Source organism: Malania oleifera, chromosome 9 (assembly GCF_029873635.1).
Source record: "Malania oleifera isolate guangnan ecotype guangnan chromosome 9, ASM2987363v1, whole genome shotgun sequence".
Taxonomy (NCBI): domain Eukaryota; kingdom Viridiplantae; phylum Streptophyta; class Magnoliopsida; order Santalales; family Ximeniaceae; genus Malania; species Malania oleifera.
Genome location: NC_080425.1, coordinates 17796365 through 17818772, shown reverse-complemented (window position 1 = coordinate 17818772; position 22408 = coordinate 17796365). Strand labels below are relative to the sequence as shown.

General features: G+C 36.3%; 2 long non-coding RNA genes across 2 annotated transcripts; one reads left to right on the top strand and one right to left on the bottom strand.

Annotated features, from left to right (window-relative positions):
- Window positions 1-711: 711 nt before the first annotated feature.
- On the bottom strand, window positions 712-21575 carry LOC131163815 (uncharacterized). The gene is made up of 3 exons (XR_009139138.1): window positions 21155-21575; window positions 1245-1375; window positions 712-1165 (listed from the first exon to the last, which is right to left on the bottom strand). It is a non-coding gene; the product is annotated as an uncharacterized LOC131163815 (long non-coding RNA).
- LOC131163816 (uncharacterized) lies at window positions 6500-7719 on the top strand. The gene is made up of 2 exons (XR_009139139.1): window positions 6500-6653; window positions 7193-7719. It is a non-coding gene; the product is annotated as an uncharacterized LOC131163816 (long non-coding RNA).
- Window positions 21576-22408: the final 833 nt, after the last annotated feature.

Below are 22408 nucleotides of genomic sequence, written 5' to 3'. Positions count from 1 at the left end.
GAGAGAAGAGTGTTCACAATAAATAGCAGTAAAGGTACTGCTCAGGGGGGATTAGGGAGAGGAGAGCAGAAGAAGGAAAAGAAAAGAGAGGAGAAAGAAGAATCAGATGGAGGGAAAAGCTCACACCTTCACCAATTCAAATTCAAAAAAAAAAAAAAATTAACTTCCACATGGCTTTCACACCTTATTTATAAGAAATCTTAAATTATAAGAAATTACACATAAACCCTTAAAGATACATGAAATTAGAAAAGAACCCCTAAGACACATCTATTACACACCAACCCACATAAACATAACCCTAATTAATTACTGCTAAATGGTTGAAATCCAACAATTCCTTAATCCAATTCTCTTTAATCAGCTTGTAATGAGATTCCCTACATTGCCTTGCCTCTTGTTCTACATTTAGTATTAAGTCAAACTCATTAACAGGATGACTACTCCCATCAGAGCCATTCAGCAGCTATCTGAATTGTTATTAGAAATTTAAACCCCACTCGCAACCTCCATTTATCTACCATTATTCTGCTTTCCTGTCCAATGCCTTTTCCACACTTGTGAACTAGTCTCTCATCCTCAACAATCTTCATCAAAACAGCCCAGCTAACTGAGAGCGATCGCTTGCATATCCTCTTATAGTTATAATATGTGTGTGTGTGTGTGTGTGTGTGCGTGCGTGCGTGTGTGAATGTGTGTTGAAGTCAGAGCTGTCTTGTAACACAGAATATCATTTCAATTTTACCCGCTACACCTAAAGAAACACAACTTGAAGAGTTAAATAACACTTTTGTCCATTAAAAAGACTCGTGTCTGTAACCTTCTCTCTCACAGAATAAGTACCAAACAGCTTAAACCAATTCAGCAGATGCCCATATCCATTTGCATTACCAGTAGCCTGCCAAGCTCTATTGAATTTGATTGAACTGGGTCAAGATACTTCCATCTATGGTTTCTAAAATGTCAATTGTTTGTGAAACTACAACAGCAGAGTATAGCAAGCATGCTGTCCAGCACAGGCAGCTGCAGCTGTAATTAGAATTCCAATTTCCCTATTCTATTTATGTCTTTCCCATCAATTTCAGCCTCCATGGTTCTTCTGGGGTTTGTTTCCCATTCACCATCCATCCATAGAATCCTGTTTTCAAAATCATTCTACACTGAACTGAAAATCAAAAAAGAAGGATTTACAGTTCTCATCAGAAACCTGATAACAAATTTAAGGTTTTCAAGACCATGTTTACCTTTATTTTCATTTACTGTGATTTGTACTAGAGATCATATCCTTGACCTTTCTGAAAATCCAACCCACAGGAAACTACTGTTAAAGCCATGGCACAGCATCCAGTTTCACACTTTGACTTTCCCTATAATCCTGTACATGGTTGTATAAAAATTGTGATTTACAGAAGCACCCTAGAACTTGAGCAATATGCTAAAAACTAAAATTCAATGCTGCCTCCAGGGTGCAACTTCAAAAGATAAATAGCATTACATACAGGTTGAGTATATGGGAATGAAACAAAACTGCCCCATCAAAGCAAATTCATATATTTTCCCATTAAAAAAAACTACTAATCTAGCAGAGAGTAATAAAAATTTCCTGTTCTTTTACAGATGTGTTAATAAGGACATGGACCAACTAAACATCAAAGATTTTGCTGTAGCTTGTATATTGCAAAAAAGAGAAAAAGACACTTGCACATATAATCTTCACAAATCCATGGAGAAATAGATGGGTGGCTAAGCAATCGATAATTGTAATTATGATGTCCAAAATATCAGCATCAATTAGCAATATACAGTGTTGGCCTTATAAGGCTTAGCATCCTGTTTTGATGCTAACAAACAAGTGGAACTACATATTTGCTTGAGTAATGATATTTCAGGATTTAAGAATGAGAATACAAAGTAAAATGATCACAAAGATGAGTCAAAGCATGGATGCAAAGATGATATCTATTAAAGCTTAAAGATCATGGGAGTGTGGATGTTAAAGAGAATGTGCTAAAAGCTTAAAGCTTGAAGACAAGAGAACCTAAGAAAAGTAAAGCAAGAGAGCTCAAAAGACAAGCATAAAGACTTAAGCGCCAAGAATGTCCAAAGTCCTAGAAGTCTTTATGTAAGTGCTTCATATTTTAAATATCTTTTGAAATATTTTTGAAACTCTTTAGGATACAAAGACTTAGAGACCAGTTCTTGAAAAACCCTTGAAAATTATTTTGAAAAGTTATATTTGAGTCTTTCAAATAACTAGAGTTAAAAAATCAAAAATGAAAATATTTGGAAAAGGAATGGACTAGTCAGCCGACTAACCAGAACACACTAAGATTGGCCAGCCGACTGACAAACACCAAGAATGAATAAACCTGCTCAGCCGACTGACAGTTTGAACTATATTTAGTCAGTCAACTGACAACATGGTCTGTCCAACCGACTGACCATTTTGAACGTGGTTGAGTCAACCGACTGACATTTTACAGACTTTAATTTTTGGCAAACAGAAAGGCCTCAGCCGCCTGTCCAGCTGACTGACTCTGTGAAATGAACTGCTCAGTCGCCTGTCCAGCCAACTGACTCCACGAGACTTTAAATTTTGAATCTCAACGAGAAAATTCTAAAAATTAGTTTTTCAAATATGAATGTTATAAAAACTTGGTGGACACTCCAAGTAACTTGAGGAACAAGGAAACTAATCCTAAAAAGTCTATAAATACTCTCTTAACCCCAAGAAATTAATAACCAAGCAATCACACAGCATTCTCGTATTCAAACTCTCAATCTCTCTCAAAGTTCTCTATTACTCACACTCCATTTGGGAGATATCTTCTGAAATTGCTGCTGAATCATCAACCTACGGTTCTAATACTAAGTTTTCTCAATCACTAAAGAACCCTCGGTGATCTCTTTACTTGAGCTTCAATTCTATTTCATATTGATATTTAAATTCTTGAAGTACATAGTGCTGAATCTGTACTAATCTGCTCTGTTTTGAGAGTGTTCTTGTACGCAGCGTTTACTTTATATTTTTTGTAGTTCTTGGACGATTCGAGGTGTTCGGATCGTTGATCAAGCATGGGGTATCGCTTGGAGAGATGCAGCTCTAGCCTAATTGGAGGAGTGACCGAGTGAGGGGTATCACTTGGAGAGGTGGGCTCTAGCCTACTGAAGGAGTGTGTAACGGTGTTGTTCCGCCTAGAAAGGAACTAGTTTAGTGGAATCCTTTGGTGGTTTGCAAAAGGCGAGGATGTAGGCTGGAGATAAGCCGAACCTCATAAAATCCCGGTGTCACTCTCTTTCCCTTACTCTCTTTAATTTCCAGCGTACATATAAACTGCGTGGATATTTTAAATTCTTAATCATAAATACTACGAAGTTTGGAAATTAAATAAATTGAAGTTTAAATTATTTTTGGGCTTGCGGAAACCGAAAGGGAGTACGTTGGTTGATCAATACTTTGCGAAAACCGTAAGGAAGTACGTTGATTGGTTAACACCCAAAGACTTTTTAACTAAAAGTTTATTTAAAGTCTAAGCTTTTGGAAAGAGTGTTAGATTTTATATTGCACTTCATTTTAAGAAAGCAATTCCATTAATATAGGGCTTTATATCAGCAAACTTACATTATCAATTTTTACTTTAAGGGCCTGAATCAAATTCTTATACACAGGGCTGCAAACAAACAAAAGTTGAATTCTTGTAAAAAGCTGAATCTTATATCTTGGTTTGGATATTATGGTTGATTGGATAATTGATTGGTTTGATTGGTTGATTAAGTTTTATTTTATTGTATGGTTGTGGATTGAATAAAGACTAAAAGCTTTTGTTGTAAGTTTGATAAATAAACAAGAGGTAAAGAATTCTTTAAAAGGATTTAAAAGAAATTTTAATAATCCAATTCACTCCCCCTCTTGGGACTACACCTTTGTTTTCATACAGTGAATGAATGGGACACGGAAGACATTAAAAACAATGGCCCTTTACCATTTGAGGCTGTCACCAATCCCAGAAGAAGCATGATACATGTTGTTATAGGTGTATCGCAGGCTTCCCCTTCAACGTATTCAATAAGGTCATTGGTATGTTACGAATTTGCATAAGATTCATACAATATATATGGCATATTCAATGAACTATCTTAATCCATTAAATGGTCAACTCAATAATGAAAGCCATACGTGACCCAAACCCGACAATTTATTTGTTCTTCAATCATCAATTTATACAACTATAGAGAACAATTTTGATATCAGTCCTTTATTATTTTTATGGGGTATTTAGTTGGAAAGAAATGCTCACATTTTTACGGGGTAGAAGATGATCTGACCTTTGCGTTGGATAGGATTCAATACATGGCCTAATGACCCCTATATGGACTTCTGTAGCAAGGTTAAAGGGGATTGTTTTCCAGATTTACAGTGTAACTAGATGGTTTTGTTATTTTAATTGCAATTTCTTTTTTTAAAATTTTCTTTGGAGGATTTCTTAAGCTCCTTTTTGTGCATTCTTCCTTCATTAATGAAATCTCTTCTCTTTTTACCAAATAGAGGGGGAAAATTTTGTATGAGAGAAGCTCAACAACTCACCTCAATTTTGTGAAAGGATTGGCCTCCTAAAAATGGTTATGACTAGGTCTTGCATTCAATATTAAGATTTAAAAGCAATGAATTAGTTAATGGAATTTAGTTAGTATTTTTAGTCATATATTTTAATTAAAGGGGAAGATGTAAATTAACATAAATGTTACTAGAGATTACCACCACACTAAATGCTCCCAAAAGAAGATCCATATGCACGAGGAGAATCTAAATTCCCACCACTACCCATATCTTGAATCTATATTGGGAACAAATAAATCTACTTAAAAACCAATAAATAAAAAAACGCAACAATTAATTATCATTTTGACTTTCCCGCGCACGAATCAACTCCAACTGCTCAAAACTATCAAAGGTCAAACCACTAAGCAGAGGAGTTAGGCCAAGCCCTAAAGCATGAATATGGCAATGCCATTCTTTTCCCATCACCTTGGAGTAAATATCCTTGGGTGCAGGACAAATTGAATCTCCCCATAAGCAGAACTCTTGCTCTTCTTCTTTAGCATAAGTTCCTCCATATTTTTCCTCAGATCATATTGCCAAAAAAAAAATTATATCAAGAAAACAATAAACTTGTGCACTAGATTTAGAAAGTTAGTGTGCACAAAATGTAAAAAATATATTGTACAATATTTTCTGCAGCCTTCACTGCGATAGGTGAGTCAACCTTTTCCTTATGATGCAGGTAAAGCTTTCCTCTAGTGGGAGCTATTCCATGCTTTTCCAACTTCAATAAAATTGTTAGAAGCATTACATTCCAACATCATATAATATCAAGAATAGATTACCAACAACTAAAATATTTAAATACCATCTCATTTGCATGTTTTTCTGTAGTTTTCAGGCCAGCAGCATAGAAATTATCTTGTTTGTATTTGCTGTTTTTATTGATTCTGCCACAATTCTATATTACACATAAACACAAGTTGGACATTAACCATCCACATATAAATCCGTGACTAAAGAACTTAATACCTCAAGAATGTCCCTACAAGACTCTTTGTACCTAGAATCCATCTTACAACAATCGAAGCAATCAATCAATGCTGAACTTGGCTTCCTAATGCCCAAAGCGCACTCTCTAGTAATAGCCTGAAAGAATTTATTAGAAGTCACAACAATCCAGTGCTCTAGAGGCAAAACCCACATCTCAACATATGATTGAACCCTTATCTCCTCCGTACAGTTGACTTAGCTAAATAAAGTCATAAAAATATAAATATACTGAAATTCATGTTTGGTTCCATAATTATAATTAAAAAATAATAATACACAACACATTATCTTGAACCTCAAATTCCAACTAATCAACAAAATAACCTAAAAAGCTGTAGGGGCTGTTAGAGATTATATATGTCCTTTAGTATTATTATTATTGAGTGTGTTAGTATGTTAAATAGTGAGAGTTAGTAAGGGTATTTTTGTCATTAGAATGTATTTAATTTGTATTATAAATAGAGGAAGAGACCTATCTCCAAGTTAGGTCATTCATTTTAATCAAATCTTAACGTGGTATTAGAGGGTGATCCAACCTAAACCCTATTCCCCTCAGCCGTTGCTAGAAAACAGTCAAAACAAAACACCATTCCCACAGCTGTCCTTCCCAGATCCACCTCCATTCCATATTATTTCACAAAACCAACCATGTAGTAAGCCGACCCTGAAAAAATAATAATAATAATAAAATAAATAAATAAAATTAAAAAAATAATATAAAATAAATAATAATAATAAATAATAAATAAACATAAAATAAATAAAGAGATATTTTGGAGAAGATATTTTGAAAAGAGATATTTTGAGATATTTATATATAAATATCTTGGAGGAGATATTTATTTAGATTACTTAAGGACTAAGTTAGGATTTATTTTATAAATTCTCTTATTCTCTCTCTCTCATTCTCTCTCTCTCTCTCTCTCTCTCTAAGATCCTTCGCCGTTCGTCGTCCATTTCCAAAAAGGGAGGGTACTGCGTGGATCAGAAGAGAAAACTCTACACTTTTACTGAATCGGATTGTCGTTTCGGAGAGTTTCGGGTTTTCCCAAGAATCGAGGTAGGAATCTGATCCTAATTTTGATTGGATATTTAGATAGCAGTAGAAAACATAGTAAGGTTATGATCTGTGGTTTTAAGTTTTCGGGATCTCGGGTTGTCGTTTTGGACCGTTTTCGTACGAAATTTCATTTCGAGTATAAGGTAAGGGGAATTTGATTACAACAGCTATTTTGGAAAACTAAACCGCTAAAAAGCTAGTTTATGTTATTATCTATAATTTAACTACTTATTTGTGAAATTCTACCGAGTAGAAATTCCGGTTTGATGATTTTACGGTTTTTGGTAAAAACGAGAATTTTGACGTATGATCTCCAAATTTTACAAACATCGTTATTTGTATTTATACTATAGTAGGAGAGGCTCGAATCCTTTATTAATTCAGTTAAACTATGTATATTGAATTGCTATCATTTAGCGGGTTTTTGTATTAAACTTGTGTGATATATGTTGAAATAGAAATGAATGTATTTTCTATACTACTGATATAGAATATGGGAATGAAATTCCAATTTGTTATACTGACAATGTGATAAACAGAGGCTGGTGATACACCGAGCCGCATCAGTAAATAAAGAGAGGTAAACTGAGTGGAAAGACGCCGGTTTGAACCCGCTGGGATTATTTCTATACTATTGATATAGGGTTGAAAAATACTTTCTTTGCAGAGTTGAAATAAACTACTGTTATATGATACGGCGCAATATCATAGCTAGATGTACACGTGCAACCACACGTATTAAATGATGTGGTACCAAGATGATCGGCTAGCAGGGTGAAACCATTGGCTGATATTAGGCCAATGGAGGCAATCAGATCGTATGTAGGTACTCGGCAGTGTCTGCACGAACAGGGCATTGGACAAGTATCAGTGCACAACCCAAGCCACGGGGTAAAACTGGTTATAGGGATATTTTACTATTGGTCATCTGATAAATCATTAAATGGTCAAAAGACAGATGTGGAAATTTTGTAATATGAATAATGATATACCTTATACATTACTGTATTAAAAATATTTGATTTATATTCCAGATGTTGAATGAAAATATGCATGTATGCAGTCACACACTGTTGTAACTCCTTCTTCCTTACTGAGAGGTCTTTCACCCTATCATACAACCTTTGTTTTCAGGTCCATCAGTACGTCGGTCCTAATAGCTAAAAGGACTGGGGAGATTGTTTTTGGTTAACTTACGTAAGCATCTAAATCTTGTATTAAACCTACATGAAAGTCCTGTTGGAGGATTGTAATAACAAGAATTTTATCCTATGTATAACTTTATGAGAAATGGTGTGGATGTATTAGTAAACTCTGGTATAAGTCTAGTAGAAATCCCAATGGATGTTTATGTTTTTCCGCAACATTTACATCGTAATTATATATGATTTACACCCGTATGTCCCTGTTTAGGGCGGGTTGTTTCCATATCTTGAACAGGTATAGGTATTAAGTATGAATGAGTGACGCCTGGGTCCGTATAAAGGACCGGGTCGTTACAAACCATACACCCATAAACAGGCCCCCCTCGACAACCCACCCCACAAAACTCCATCGCTGGAGGACTCCCCCCATGCCCCCACACGCTTGCCAAATGCCAGCATGGCCGACCCCACACGCCAGCATGTGAGTGAAGTTTCGGCCACTTTTTTTCTTTTTCTTTTTTTTTTTTTTCCCTCTGCCATGCTCTGATTTCTATAGACTATATTATCAAGCTGTTAGGCCAGTTTTTTGCTAAAAAATTCAACCTTTTTCGACCATGCACTCGCAGCATTCCGTTAATTTCGGTTCAAGGTCTGTGAAGGCTTCTTTGTGAGTTTTTTGGAGCCATGGCAGTGTTCGTATGTTCAGTTGTGAGGCTCTGGCAGTGCTATATCCATCGGTGAGATGTTCACCTCGTCTGTAGTTGTGTCGATGCTTCAGCATGTGCAGTAATATTTTTCAAATGCATCAAGTTTTTCTACCACATATTCAGCTATTTGAAATGTGATTGTGCCTATAGTGATAATGATACTAATAAAGATAAAAATATCACATGCTCTTGAGTGTTGAATCCTATTGCAAATACAGATCTTTAGGGAATAATATCACGTCAAATATAAATTGTTCCACAAGAAGGAGAAAGGAATTGGAAGAAAGCATGCAATACTAGAAAAAATAAATAAATAAATAAAAGAGTTTGAAATTCCTACACATGGTCTAGGTATTAGAGAGAACTACTTGATGTCAATAGTACACTTACAAAGAAAACAATTTTAAGAAAAGAATTTAATGGGAGCAAAGCTACCTTGAAAATGAAAAGTAACTCAAATGATGCACTTATGCATGCTCAATGTTATATTATTTCCTCCATCAAGCCAAAAAAGAAGAAAGAAAAAAAAAATACAATGTTGAACTCAATATGCTCAGGAGTTTATATTATTTTCAAAGCAAAAAACCAACAATCTTAGGCGAAAAGATAATCAAAATTTTTTTTTAAAAAAAAATTAAGGAGACCTGCAGCCATTTTTACGAACCTCAAATCGAGCAAAACACAAAAAATACTTTGATGACTTCGATCACAATGAGCCCAACTCAAACCAATTTGTCTAACATCTTCAAACTCTAAACTGATTTGCAATATCTAAGCTCGCACAACAAGTTGAGCGCGAATCATGCTGGTTGGGTAGAGTTCCTCAACAAGCACACTTTTGTTCCCAAGCATCGCTCCGGCGTTGAGAATAAAATGGTTGATGGCCTTAGTAGGGTAGCAGTTATTCTCCATTTCTAGAGAGTTGAGGCCATTGGGGTTGTGATTGTCTAAAGAACGAGTGCTCCACTTGTCTTGATTTTGGCTTATCTTTCAGGATGTGAGCGAGGGGTGTCAACACATTCCAAATGCTCACCTCTACTAGGGAGAATCTTCGAACCATCTCGACACAAATAGTGAGCTTGTATTGTGAAATTTTAAAAAGGGGGGGGGGGTGCGCGGGGAACGAGATGTGGGTCAAAAACATTTTAACAGAGTTGCCACTAACCTAATTCAACCTAGGTGAGGTTAGAACACCTCTTTAATTACTACCGACTAATTTGGTCAGCTAGCTACCCCTAGAGTCCAAGCAATCGATACTCAAAGGTCGACGTACCAAAGTCCAAATTTGGGAGTACATTTATGTGACGGGAAGGTACTAGCACCCCTACACACCCTTTCTATAAACAATAACACATAATAACCAATCCACATTTAGGGTCCTTTATTTTATTAAGATTACCTTGCCATTTAATACTGTTCAACCTTGCATTCTCAAAATATTACGATTTAGAATGCAAGACTTCCCTCACCTCAAGAAAACTGATAGGGAGTAATACTGCGTTCCCCAATGGCATCCATTGTCGGATTCACTAATTAAGGTTTTTTGAATATTCATTCATTTCAGTCCATTCTCAATACAAAATAAGGCTCGAGTATCTTCACACAAAAAATCCAATCATGCAATATATACATGAAACAACACATCTAATGAAGCACCATTAAATGATTTGAGCAAGCAAGCATATCATGTAACCGAACCTAACCAAGGTATCTTCCCATGCAAGTCAAATGAATTTAAACTCAGCAGTAATGCCTCACACATGAATAAAAAATTTTATGCACAGCATGCGATGGTCAACACTTTTAAGACTCATGTTTTCTTGCATTTTCACTCTTTGTACCTAATTTAAAAAACAAGCAAGGTCCAAAACATTTCCAAAACCCCAAAAAGGATTCTAGAAAATAGTTAAGAAATTATTGGTATTTTATTGGAATTCTCTGCAATTTTTTAAACTTTTTAATCAATTAATAATTCACAAAAATGATAAAAATTATAAATAAATTAAATCAACTAAAAAGTAGCCAAAAAATCATAGTAAATCCTAAACCATAAAAGGAACACTCCTAAACTATTTTATTGAAGCAAACAAATTAAAATCATGTAAAATAATAATTTACTAACTAAAGGGTCCTAATTTGAAGAAAATATAAAATACATAGATCATGAAATTGATCCTACAATAAAAGGACATTTTTTTCTAATTTTCCCCTATTTTTTCAGAATTTTTAGTTTTTGAACTTTAAAACAGATTAAAGGAATTACCAAAAAAATTAAATAATTAAAAAAGAGAGCGGTCGACCAGTTTTTTTTTTTTTTTTTTTATCAGTAAATGATAAATTATATTGATCAAATGGATATGTACAGAAACTCTGGGCATACCCGAGAGGAAGGAAGCCAAATAAGACTTCCATCAAAAGTTTATCACTATTACATCAAACCTGGGCATTCCCAGGGGCAATAAGCCATTAAACCAAAACCAAAAATTAACTAAATACCATAATTCAATCAAAAAAGAAATAAGATACCTTAGAACTCAATTCATCACCAGAAAGAATGTCATGAGATGATGGATATCCACTCCAGAATGAATCAAGGCGTAGCACCCTCCAACAACAAGGCGTAAGACAATGAAAGCAGAAGGATTCCAAAATAATCAACTTAGCTCGGGAACACCATCCACAAGAAAGAAGACCGAGGCGAAGCTGAAGAACAGCACACAACCACCTCCATAAGGTTAACCATGCCGATACTTGAAGACCAAATTGCCACCTGGACACTTGAACCAACACCAACACAAACCTTAACAGAGGTTCAAACCACCTGCCATAGAGAAACAACTCGAAACCTTGCTGAAGAGTACCATCCCATCACAAAAGCTGCATCAGAACGTATCTCATTCCATCTCCAGAAGGCGCACTAAAAGAAATCAATCAAAAGCCTAGATAAGCCACTAGAGAGAACTCCAAGATGATATCTCAAGAACCCAAGAATCTCCGAACCACAGAATAGTCCGAAAACCATTGAGAGAAAAGAAGGAGACAAAAACAAAGAGAATCCTGCCTCAGAAAAGGCTGGATACCCATTGAAAGGAAAGAAGGAAACAAAGAGTAAGTTTTTTTTTTTTTTTTTTTTTTGGCACACTACCCTCCAGGAAAAAGGAGAGTAAAAGCCCTCAAACTTAAGCAACAATCCTCAACTTAGGCCGGGTACACAATCAGAAGGAAGACCAAGACTAGCTGAAGATTAGCAACTCGATCACCTCTAAGAAAAAGTCACAAACCATAACAGAGGATCAATCCACCTTCTAAAGAGAATCATAACATGAAGCCTTGATGGAGAAACCATCTAAACATAAAATCTACATCATTCCATCTCCTATAGATGTACCAGAAGAAAACCAATCAAAAGCCAGGATAAGCCATCAGAGAGAATTCGTAGGATATTTCAAGAATTCAAGAAACTCCAACCACCCCATAATAGTCCAAAAACCCATTGAGAGATTAGAAGGAAAAAGAAAGAAATGAAAATGGGAGGATAGAAAGAGGAAATCGGGATTTTTTTTTTTTTTTAGAACTTATCTAACTATCAACTATAGATCAGAATCCAATCCAGAAGAGAACAAGTCCCTTCAACCAAGTATCCAAGGGCAGCACCTCACTTAGACCCCAACACTTCATCTTACATTCTGACCCTCACTTCTCACACCAGAAGTCCAGCAGCTCTATGCAGATCTGAAAGCCGTAACAGATCACAAACTTCCATCGCAGAAGTACCAATCCTGCAGGATAATTAAAACACCAACACAATACCTTCCAAATTAAACCTGACACACTTCTTCACTAAGACACTCCACCAGTTAAAACTCAGGTTTGAATTATGAACCACCCGCAACCATACACAACGTTCACAATCTGAATTCCAAAGCACACTGCACTTGCATTTAAAATAAATGGGCACCCCCCTTTTTCGGTCGTCTTCTCCGACAACTCATAAGAGAGATGTCAGAACCATACAACTACATAGGCCATTTTTCGGCTATTTTGATGCTGGAATCACTGGCTTTTGCATCAGTCAAATCCCTAGACCTCTCTAAACACCTTACAATGAACAAAAACAACTAAAACATCCATAACTCAGCCTACCTATTCCCACTTAGCCACTGCCAGCAACAATGGCAATGACCCTATTTTATCTTCTCCTCACTTTTCTCTTATCTCCCCTCTTTTCTCTATTTCTCTCTATTCCTCTCCCTTCTCTTGTTGCCTTAGGTCTATTCTAAACTGAAACCTAGCCTTAACTCACGCACGATGCCAAAAAAAAAAAAAAAAAAAACTTCAGGTTGCCTCAAGCATGAACCAACTATGATTTATTCATGAACATAAAGATCAAATATATGACCTAGATGGCTTCTTTATGCAATTATTCCATTAAAAAAAATACTGAAACTTTAGTAGGAAAACATGCAGCCAAAATCAAACCTTTGATTCATATAAGAATAAAATCCTAAAGAATTCAATTTTATCATGTTATCCAAAAGATTTTCAAATCCTTCATCCAAACATACCACCAATTTTAGGAGAGTATGTGTGAAATCCCGCAGAAGTGCGTGAGAGAGATAGATGTACCTTGCTCTTCTTGAAAGATCGAATATTTCAAGACTTAGAGCATTTCGATCCCCTTCTTCAAGCTTGAAACCTCCTCCTTCAAGCCTAAGTTCTCCTTTTCAATGGAGTCCCCTTTGTTTTCTTTCTCTTTCTCTCTTTTCTTGCTCTTAAGCTCTACCTTGGAGTCTCCTCTTGAAGTGAATAAGTATTCCTTCTTTGTGATTCAATGCTTGTGTGGTTGTGGCCAACAGCTATAGTCTCCTTTTTATAGAAAAACAAGAGATATTGCCTTACCCTCCAACTCCCAAAATGCCCTTTTAGAACAAGAACACCATTCCTTGTCCTATAAGGGTATTTGAAAACAAGTTTTAATCCATCCAAGGAAAAGAACTCATCCCAGTCTAGGATTACTTCTCAATTAACTCAATTAAGGTCGATAAATTCTCAAAGAGTGAAATTAGGTCACCCAATTTTGAATTACACACAATATGGCCTAGGTCAAGAGAAAAAAACTTTAGTTAACTTTGCTTGCTCAATTATCTTCTCCTATTCTTCAATTAATTTAATAAATTTCAATCCGGACAAAAATAAGTGCCTACAAAGATCACAGTAGAGATTCTGTAGACTCATCATCCATGAGGGATACCTATTTAGAGATACTAGGCTATTTATTCCTCGTACTTCTTTTAGAGATCTTTTAGTTTGGTAATTGCTTATTTGTGGTAAGTTAGGTGTAGCTCTTATAGAAGATAAGATAAGGGAGGGACGACTCAGATGGTTTGGGCACGTGCGATGTATGCCACATAGTGTGCCAGTGAGGAAGAGTGAGTTAGTTACTGTGAGGGGCAATAGAAGGGGTAGTGGCAGACCTAAAATAACTTAAAATGAGATAGTGAGTAAGAATTTAATAGCCCTGAATTTGTCAAAGGAAATGGTCCATGATCGCATAAATTGGCGAAAAAGGATTCATATAACTGACCCCACCTAGTGGGACTTAAGGCTTGGTTTTGTTGTTGTTGTTGTTGTTGTAGTTTGGTAATTGCATTCCGAAGGGTTAGCTGGTCACTTAGTGAGGGATAAAGCCATTGCTATAGTTAACTATAGTGTTAAGCATGATATACATTGTTGTCCCACAATCTAACAGCTTAAGCTTTTAGGTAAAGCAATCATCTAACATAGTATCAGAGTTAGTCACCAAAAGGTCCTAAGTTCTAGTCTTGTTGCCCACGGTTATTGTGTGGTGTTTAAAAAATTAGAGTATTCCCTATAGTGGGTGTTATCTATCATGTGTTTATCTCTCCATATGCTATCAGGCTGCATGTGCTGGCAGTGTTAAGGCTTGATATCTAACAGCTTAAACTTTTAGGTAAAGTGGTCATCTAACAAATAGGTTTTATTGGCCTTCCTTAAAGAAGGATGTTGCTAGGATAATGGCTCAATATCACACTGGTTAGTTAGGCAAATCTAAGAAGAGCCATAACACTAGCCTTTATGCCCCTCTGCAATTGCCCCACATACCTTGGAGAGAACTAAGTTTGCATTTTGTTCTTGGACTTCCCAAAACAGCCTAGGGACATGACTCCATATTTGTTGTTGTTGACAAATTCTCCAAGATGGCACATTTCATTCCATGTAATAAAATTTCTAATGCATCTCATGTAGCTAAATTGTTTTTTAGAGGGATTGTCAAATTGCATGGGTTGCCAACCTCCATAGTGTCTAATAGGGATATCAAGTTCTGTAGCTGCTTTTGGAAGACATGTTCGGAAATGTGTGGGACTCACTTGTTGTTTCTTCCGCTTGCCACACCAAACTAATGGTCAGACTGAGGTTGTGAATTGTAGTCTTAGTGACCTACTTAGGTATGTTGTGGGAGAAAAACAAGGCAATTAGGACTTGGTGCTACCTACAATTGAGTTTTCTTACAATAATTCTGTGATCAAGCACACGAGTAAGAGCCGTTTTGAGGGTGCATTGGGCTACAAACCCCGTGCACCCATTGATCTTGTTGCTTTTGGCACCAAATTCCCATATTTTTTAGCCTACTAAGTCATTTGTTCATGACAACCATAATTGCATGTTGAGGTCCAATGAAACTTGCTATAAGTAATATGGATTATAAACTAGCAGTAGATGTGCATCATAGATCTTGAGAGTTTAATGTAGGTGATGGTGTTATGGTTTGCATAACACCTTAACGCTACCCTACAAATTCATTTACATGCACATGCCATTGGCCCTTTCCTCATCCTTAATGCACACTTACTTGATTTACCTTCTTATATGATCATCAGTCCAATTTTTGAAGTAGAGGATTTGAAACCTTACTGAGGCACTTTTGAGCCTCTTGGTTTGCCATTTGATGCTCATGTAGGTGTGGTGGCCCCTCAACGTCCCTCTATTTCTCAACCACAGAAAACAGTGGAGTCTATCTTGGATGATGATTTCGTGACATCTCCTCACGATGGACTTCGTCACTGCTTGGCCCAATGGAGAGGTCATTCCAATTCAAATGCTACATGGCTTGCCAAGGATGATGTTTGTGACAGCTCTCCTGACTCACAGGAGTTATATTTAGCATTTACAGTCCCATTCTGCAAAGCAGAGTTCCTTTCAGCCAGGGGAGAATGATGGAGGACCATCTAAATCCCCTAGGGCACCCATTCAACACGCTTATTTTAGGTGTAGGTTTAAGAATGTTTAGGAAATAATGTGTATGGAGGACCTCTTTGTATTTTTTAGTGACTTCCTATAGTGTTTTGTAACTATGTGTTTGGTTGGGTCATAATTGTAAATATGTGTTAGTTGTAGTAGTAGTTGTGCTGGACGTTCACATTGATGTACAGTTATTGATTTCAATTCAGATTACTGCAGTTTCCCTCCCTCCCTCTCTCTCTCTCTCTCTCTCCCACATTCCTGCCTCCTTCTTCTTCTTCTTCCTCCCTCATCTGTGTTCTGTTCTCTTCTAATTCTGCTTCTACATGGCAGGCATGCCAGAAACTCTTCTTCTTTTTCTTCTAAGCTCATCCACCTAAACTGTGTTTTAGCCATTTTGCACAATAGTTGAGCTTTGGTATGGTTATTATGGCTACATGCCATATTCTGCTCATTAAAAACATGGAACCAATCCCTACTGAACTAAATTAGGAGTAAACCAATGTGCTGCAATATAAAGAGCCAAGAGGTATATCTTCCAATTGAACTCTGTCCTGCTTGAAGTGGTTTCATGAATAACATAATCAAAGTGCTACCTTTTTGTTTGACTGCTATGAGCTAATTATGCAAACTATCCACAAATTCTTTCAAGTTTCAATTTGTCCAAAAAATAAAGCCCACGCTTCACACTTGGTCAATTGAAGCTAAAAAACGCATGCAATTTGACCAAATAAGAAGAAAGAAGAAGCCCGTACAGATCCAACTCACCTGCCCACTCCAAACCCAACTTTAAAAAATAGCAATTTGTACAAACCCGCTATCCACCCAACTGAAACTCGCCCAATTCAAGTGAATGAACATAAGGGCACCATGTGGCAGCCCCTTAAAAAGTGCCACATGGTAGCCCCTGGAAGCAAAACCCAACTTCAGTATACACATACACACACACACACACACACACACACACACACACACACACACACACACATATATATATATATATATATATAAATTTTAGTATACAAATTTAAAATGAAGGGGCCTCATTCTTTGAATCTCATAATCAAAGTGTGACCTTTTTATTCAACTTCTATGGGATAACTATGCAAACTCTCTACAAATGGTTTCAGCTTCCAAGTTTCAATCCTATTTCAATTATCAAACTTAAAATGTAACCAGAACTTCTTCATAATTGTTAGAGGTTATTTATGTCTTTTAGTATTAATATTATTGAGTGTGTTAGCATGTTAATTAATGAGTTAGGGTATTATTGTCATTAGAATGTATTTAATTTGTATTATAAATTGGGGGAGAGACCTATCTTCAAGTTAGGCCATCCATTTTAATCAAATATTCAAATCTTAACATGGTATCATAGCATGATCCAACCCAAACCCTATTCCCCTCATCTGTCACTAGAAAACACCATTCCCACGGCTGTCCTTCCTAGATCCACCTCCATCCCATCTTATATCACAAAACCAACCATACACCCATAAACGTACCTCCCCCCGACAACTCACCCCACAAAACCCCATCGCTGGAGGACCCCCCACATGCCCCCACACGCCGACCAAATGCCAATAGGGCTGACCCCATGCACCAACATGTGAGTGAAGTTCCGACCACTTTTTTCTTTTTTTTCCCCTGCCATGCTCTGATCCCTTCTCTAGACTATATTATCAAGATACTAGGCCAGTTTTTTGCTAAAAAATTCAACCTTTTTTGACTATGCACTCGTGGCATTCTCATAATTTCTGTTCAAGGTTTGTGAAGGCTTCTTTGCTAGTTTTTTGGAGCCGTGGCAGCGTTCATATGTTCAGTTGTGAGGCTGTGGCAGCACTATATCCATCGGTGAGTTGTTCACCTCGTCCGTGGTTGTGTTAGTGCTTCACATAGTTTGAGATTGTCTCAATAAGTTTTGATTGTTCTTCCTTTTTTTTTCCAGTGTGGTTGCCGATTTGTGAGTGTTGGGATGGAATCTATGAATTCCAAAAATTTGTTTCCAACATCGTGGCACAAATAATGACTCAAAAGTTGGATGGAAAGAACTATGTTCAATGGTCTAAGGCTGCTCATATTTATTTAGTAGGATTAAGGAAACCTAACCACTTGCTCCAATCTAATCCTTCTAATGAGAAAAGCAAAGACGCGTGGATTCAAGAAGATGCCTTGATTGTTTCCCTTTTATGGAATTCGATGGAGCCACAAATTGCACAAATGTGTATGCATCTAGATAAGTGCAAGGAGATTTGGGATTATGTCAAACTTCTATACTCTAGTAACATTACACATATGTATGATTTATCCCAGGAGTACTTTCAGTTACAAAAAGGAGATAGGAATATTGCAAATTATTTTAGAGAGATGAAGCGTAATCATGAGGAGTTTAACCTCGTGCAACCTATAACTGCCAGCCTTCGTGAGATGCAGAAGCAAAGGGAGCAGATGACAGTTCTTCATGCTCTAACAGGCTTGAGACCTGACTTTGAGACAATTTGGTCCTAAATACTTAGTAGTGTCAAGCTGCCATCATTTGCTAATGTTTATACTCGTGTCCTTCGTGCTTCCTTTAGCACGCATTCTCCAGCTCTTGCATCTGGCTCTAAGAGGACAGCCTTTGCTACATAAGGTTATTCTAGTTCTTTACTAAATAACCGCAAAAGTTATTGTGGTGGTTCTAGTGGTAAAGACAGACGAGGTAGAGGTACTCCTCACAAGTGCACTCACTATGAACAAAGTAATCATACTATTGAGCAGCATTGGGATCTTCACGGCGGACCTTCACATGTTGCCAATGCAGCCACCACTGACTTCACACCTTTGGGGATAGCCAATGCAGCCACCACCAACTCCTCACCTTTCGGGCCGAGTGGGGAGCAATGTACTGTATCCATGTCAGAGGAAGAGTATTCCAAGTTCCAACAATATCAAGCGTCACAACAAGTTTCACTTCCCATTGCATCTCTTGCCCAACCAAGTAATCACAATATGCTTGTCGTCCAATACTTCTCGCCCTAGTCCTTGGGTCATAGACTCCGTTGTCACTAATCATATCACAGGTATACCTAGCTTTTTCTCCACTCTTCAATATCTTGCAAATTTACCTTGTGGTACTCTTGCTGATGGATCCACTACTGCAGACAAGGGAATTGGGACTATAAATCCCACTTCTTCTATTCTCTTCCTTTTTACGTATTCCCGAATTTCCTTTCAATCTTGTGCCTGTAAGCAAAATTGTCGACTCAAGAAGGCTTTATATGGTTTAAAACAAACTCCAAGAGCATGGTTTGGTTGTTTCAATGTTGTAGTACTTGAGTTTGGTCTTCGACGGTGTGTTGTGGATCATTCCTTGTTTTATCGTCATACATCATCAAGCAGGATCCTTTTTGTTGTTTATGTGGATGATATTGTTATTGCAGGTGACGATGATAAAGGTATTTAGAGTCTCAAACTTTTTCTACATACTAAGTTTGAGGCCAAAGATTTGGGACCATTGAAATACTTCTTAGGTATAGAAGTATCTAGATCTCATGTTAGAACTATTGTGTCATAGAGGAAGTATGTTCTTGATTTGTTGGATGAAACTAGCTCATTGGGATCCAAACCGATTGATACACCCATGGATCCTAAAAGCAAGTTAATACTAGATATGGGTGATTTACTATCTAATCTTGTGTAATGTCGGAGACTAGTTGGAAAGTTGAATTATCTCAAACTCACTCAACCGGATATATCCTTTGCAACAAGTGTTCCAAGTCAATTTCTAGATTCTCCAAGGACAAGTCATTGGGACGCAGTAATTCGCATCTTGAGATATCTCAAAGGTGCACCTAGGAGAGGTCTTTCATATTGTGATTAAGGTCACACTTATATCCATGGATATATAGATGTAGATTGGGCTAGATCGCCTTCCTATCAGAGATCCACCACCGGATACTGTATCTTTGTTGGTGGTGATTTGGTTTCTTGGAAGAGTAGGAAACAAACTCTAGTGACAAGATCGAGTGTTGAATCATAATATAGAGCTATGGCTCACATTACTTGTGAACTTGTCTAGTTGAAGAACATGTTGGAAGAATTGGATTTTTCGCATTCTCAACCTATGAAGTTGATATGTGACAATCAAGCTGCTTTTCATATTGCCTCCAACCTGATCTTTCATGAGCAGGCAAAGCACATTGAAGTTGATTGCCACTTTGTTCGGGAGAAACTTGTGCAGAAACTCATTACAACCGCTTATATGAAATATGACATGCAGCTTGCTGATTTGTTTACCAAAGATTTTGGGGGTGCTTACATTAAATTCATTTATAACAAGCTAGGAGCATATGACATTTATGCCCCAGCTTGAGGGGGAGTGTTAGAGGTTATTTGTCTTTTAGTATTATTATTATTGAGTGTGTTAGTATGCTAATTAATGAGAATTAGTAAGGGTATTATTGTCATTAGAATGTATTTAATTTGTTTTATAAATAGAGGGAGAGACCTATCTTCAAGTTAGGTCATTCATTTTAAGCAAATATTAACAATAGTTAACAAATGCAAATAGTCATTTGATATGAATCTACTTATCTACAAACAAAGTGGTTATCCCTTGCTCAAAATCACAGAGTTGGAAGTCTTAGAAAAACAGCCTTTTCCACACTAAAAAGTAGAGCACACAACACATTCAAATACTATTAACACTTCGTTTAAGTCTTTTTTCTGTGCTCCCTAATGCTTTCCTTAGAATTTATTCTAAGTTTACAAGCACCTAAACAATAAAAATAAATAAATAAAAAGAAGAAGAAGAAGAAGAAGAAGAAGTGTTGAAAACATAGGTTTCTTCTAAATGTACAAGCACCAAAAAATAAAGAAAATGTTTTAGCGCACTGAATAAAATGAAAGCACCTCAATCCTCAAATAGGAACCAGCACCTGCAAGTTCTCCAGCAGCTTCCTCTCCCCCCCCCCCCCCCCCCCCCGCTTTTTTTTTCTCCAAACACCACTCAGAGACGAGCCTTCAGATTTCTCGTCTCATACTTTTTCTGGGGAAATTACATCGCTCAAACCAACTGAAAAATCATGCAGAGCATGTCCACTAATGTATGTTTCTGTGATGGAGAAATTACGCTTGCCAGGTCTGATATAAGCAATAAACGAAAAGAAAATTGAGAAGCATTTGGGAAAACGCTCAGAGTGTATATATTGAGGAAATGCATATGCAAACAGATTAATTACTTTACAGTCTTCAAGATCTGCGATGCCTTCTAAGTCAGAATCGTTGAAAACGGAGAAAAATCAATTTAAAACAGAAAGTAACAAAAAAACAAACACACACACACACACATGCACAGAGATAGAGAGATACAATGTTAAGCTTTTTGGATTGACAGATTAATCTTCACCTTTCTCTGAAGCGAGTTCTGAAACTTCAAATCTCGTGAAATGAGTTCAAACTTCAAAAGACACGAGGATTGGCGGCTGTGAAACGAGTTCAAGCATCAAAGCTCGTGCTCTTGATCAAACTCCCAAAGGATTCATTCGGCCGAGCAGGAGGGTTTCGTGCGGCGGAGAGGAGGGAAGGAAATCTAGGGCGTCGAGTGAAGGATTTCGAGGGGAGTGCACTGAACACTGGGAAATGAGATACTGCAAAAGCAATGCCCAAATCGGTCAATTGAATTACTGCATCCTCGCCGCACCATGGTTGCAGGCAGCGGTCCAGAACCGCGGGTAATTCAAATCTGCACAACTACACTGTGTGAAGCTGGAACCGCAGCCAGAAATCCTGTTGCACCGGCGGTTGGTAATAAGTTTCTGGCACAGCTCAATCCGAGCAAATTTCGGAAGCAGTAATTTAAAAGTTTTATTTTTTATTATCAAAAATGATGAGAAAAAAATAAAAACATACATAAAATTAATATCCAAAATTTTGATTTTACAGATTATTGTGGTCTGTTTTTTTACTTTACTAACAGATTACAAAAAATTTAGTTTAATTTTTTATTTTTAAAATATTTGTATAAAATAAATAAATAATAACAAATAATTTTGACACTTTTAGCTTGTAAAAATAGTACTACTTTTTATTTTAAAATTTCAAAATAAATACAAAAATATCACCTTATTTTATATAAAAAGGTTGGAAAATATTTTTTATTATTTCTTAGATTTTCAAACTTTTACAGAAATATGAGATTTGGATTTAGACTATAATTTATATGAATTATATATAAAATTTCTTCTAAATTCACGCAAATCCAAATTCAAATCCTAAAATCCATGATTCCAATTATTATTTTTATATAAAATTTTAAAAATTATAAATTGAGTTATCTTTTATATGATTATTTTTAAATTTATAAATAAAATAAAATAAAAGTTATTTTATAAATTTAAACAAACTCTTTATTTTCTATCATTTTAGTACGAATCTTGAAAAATTAAAAAATAAATTAGAAAAATTTTATTATTCTTTGAAAAATTAAAAATTGAAAAGTGAACATTTTTTTTTTTGAAAACTAAATAGACCCTTAGTATTTTTTTTTTTTCTTAATTTTTTACCATAATAGAATAATATTTAATGTAGAGAAAAATTACAATAGGAAATGAGTTTATTTTCTTTTTTTTATTTCTTTTTTCCTTAAATAAAATCCTTGATT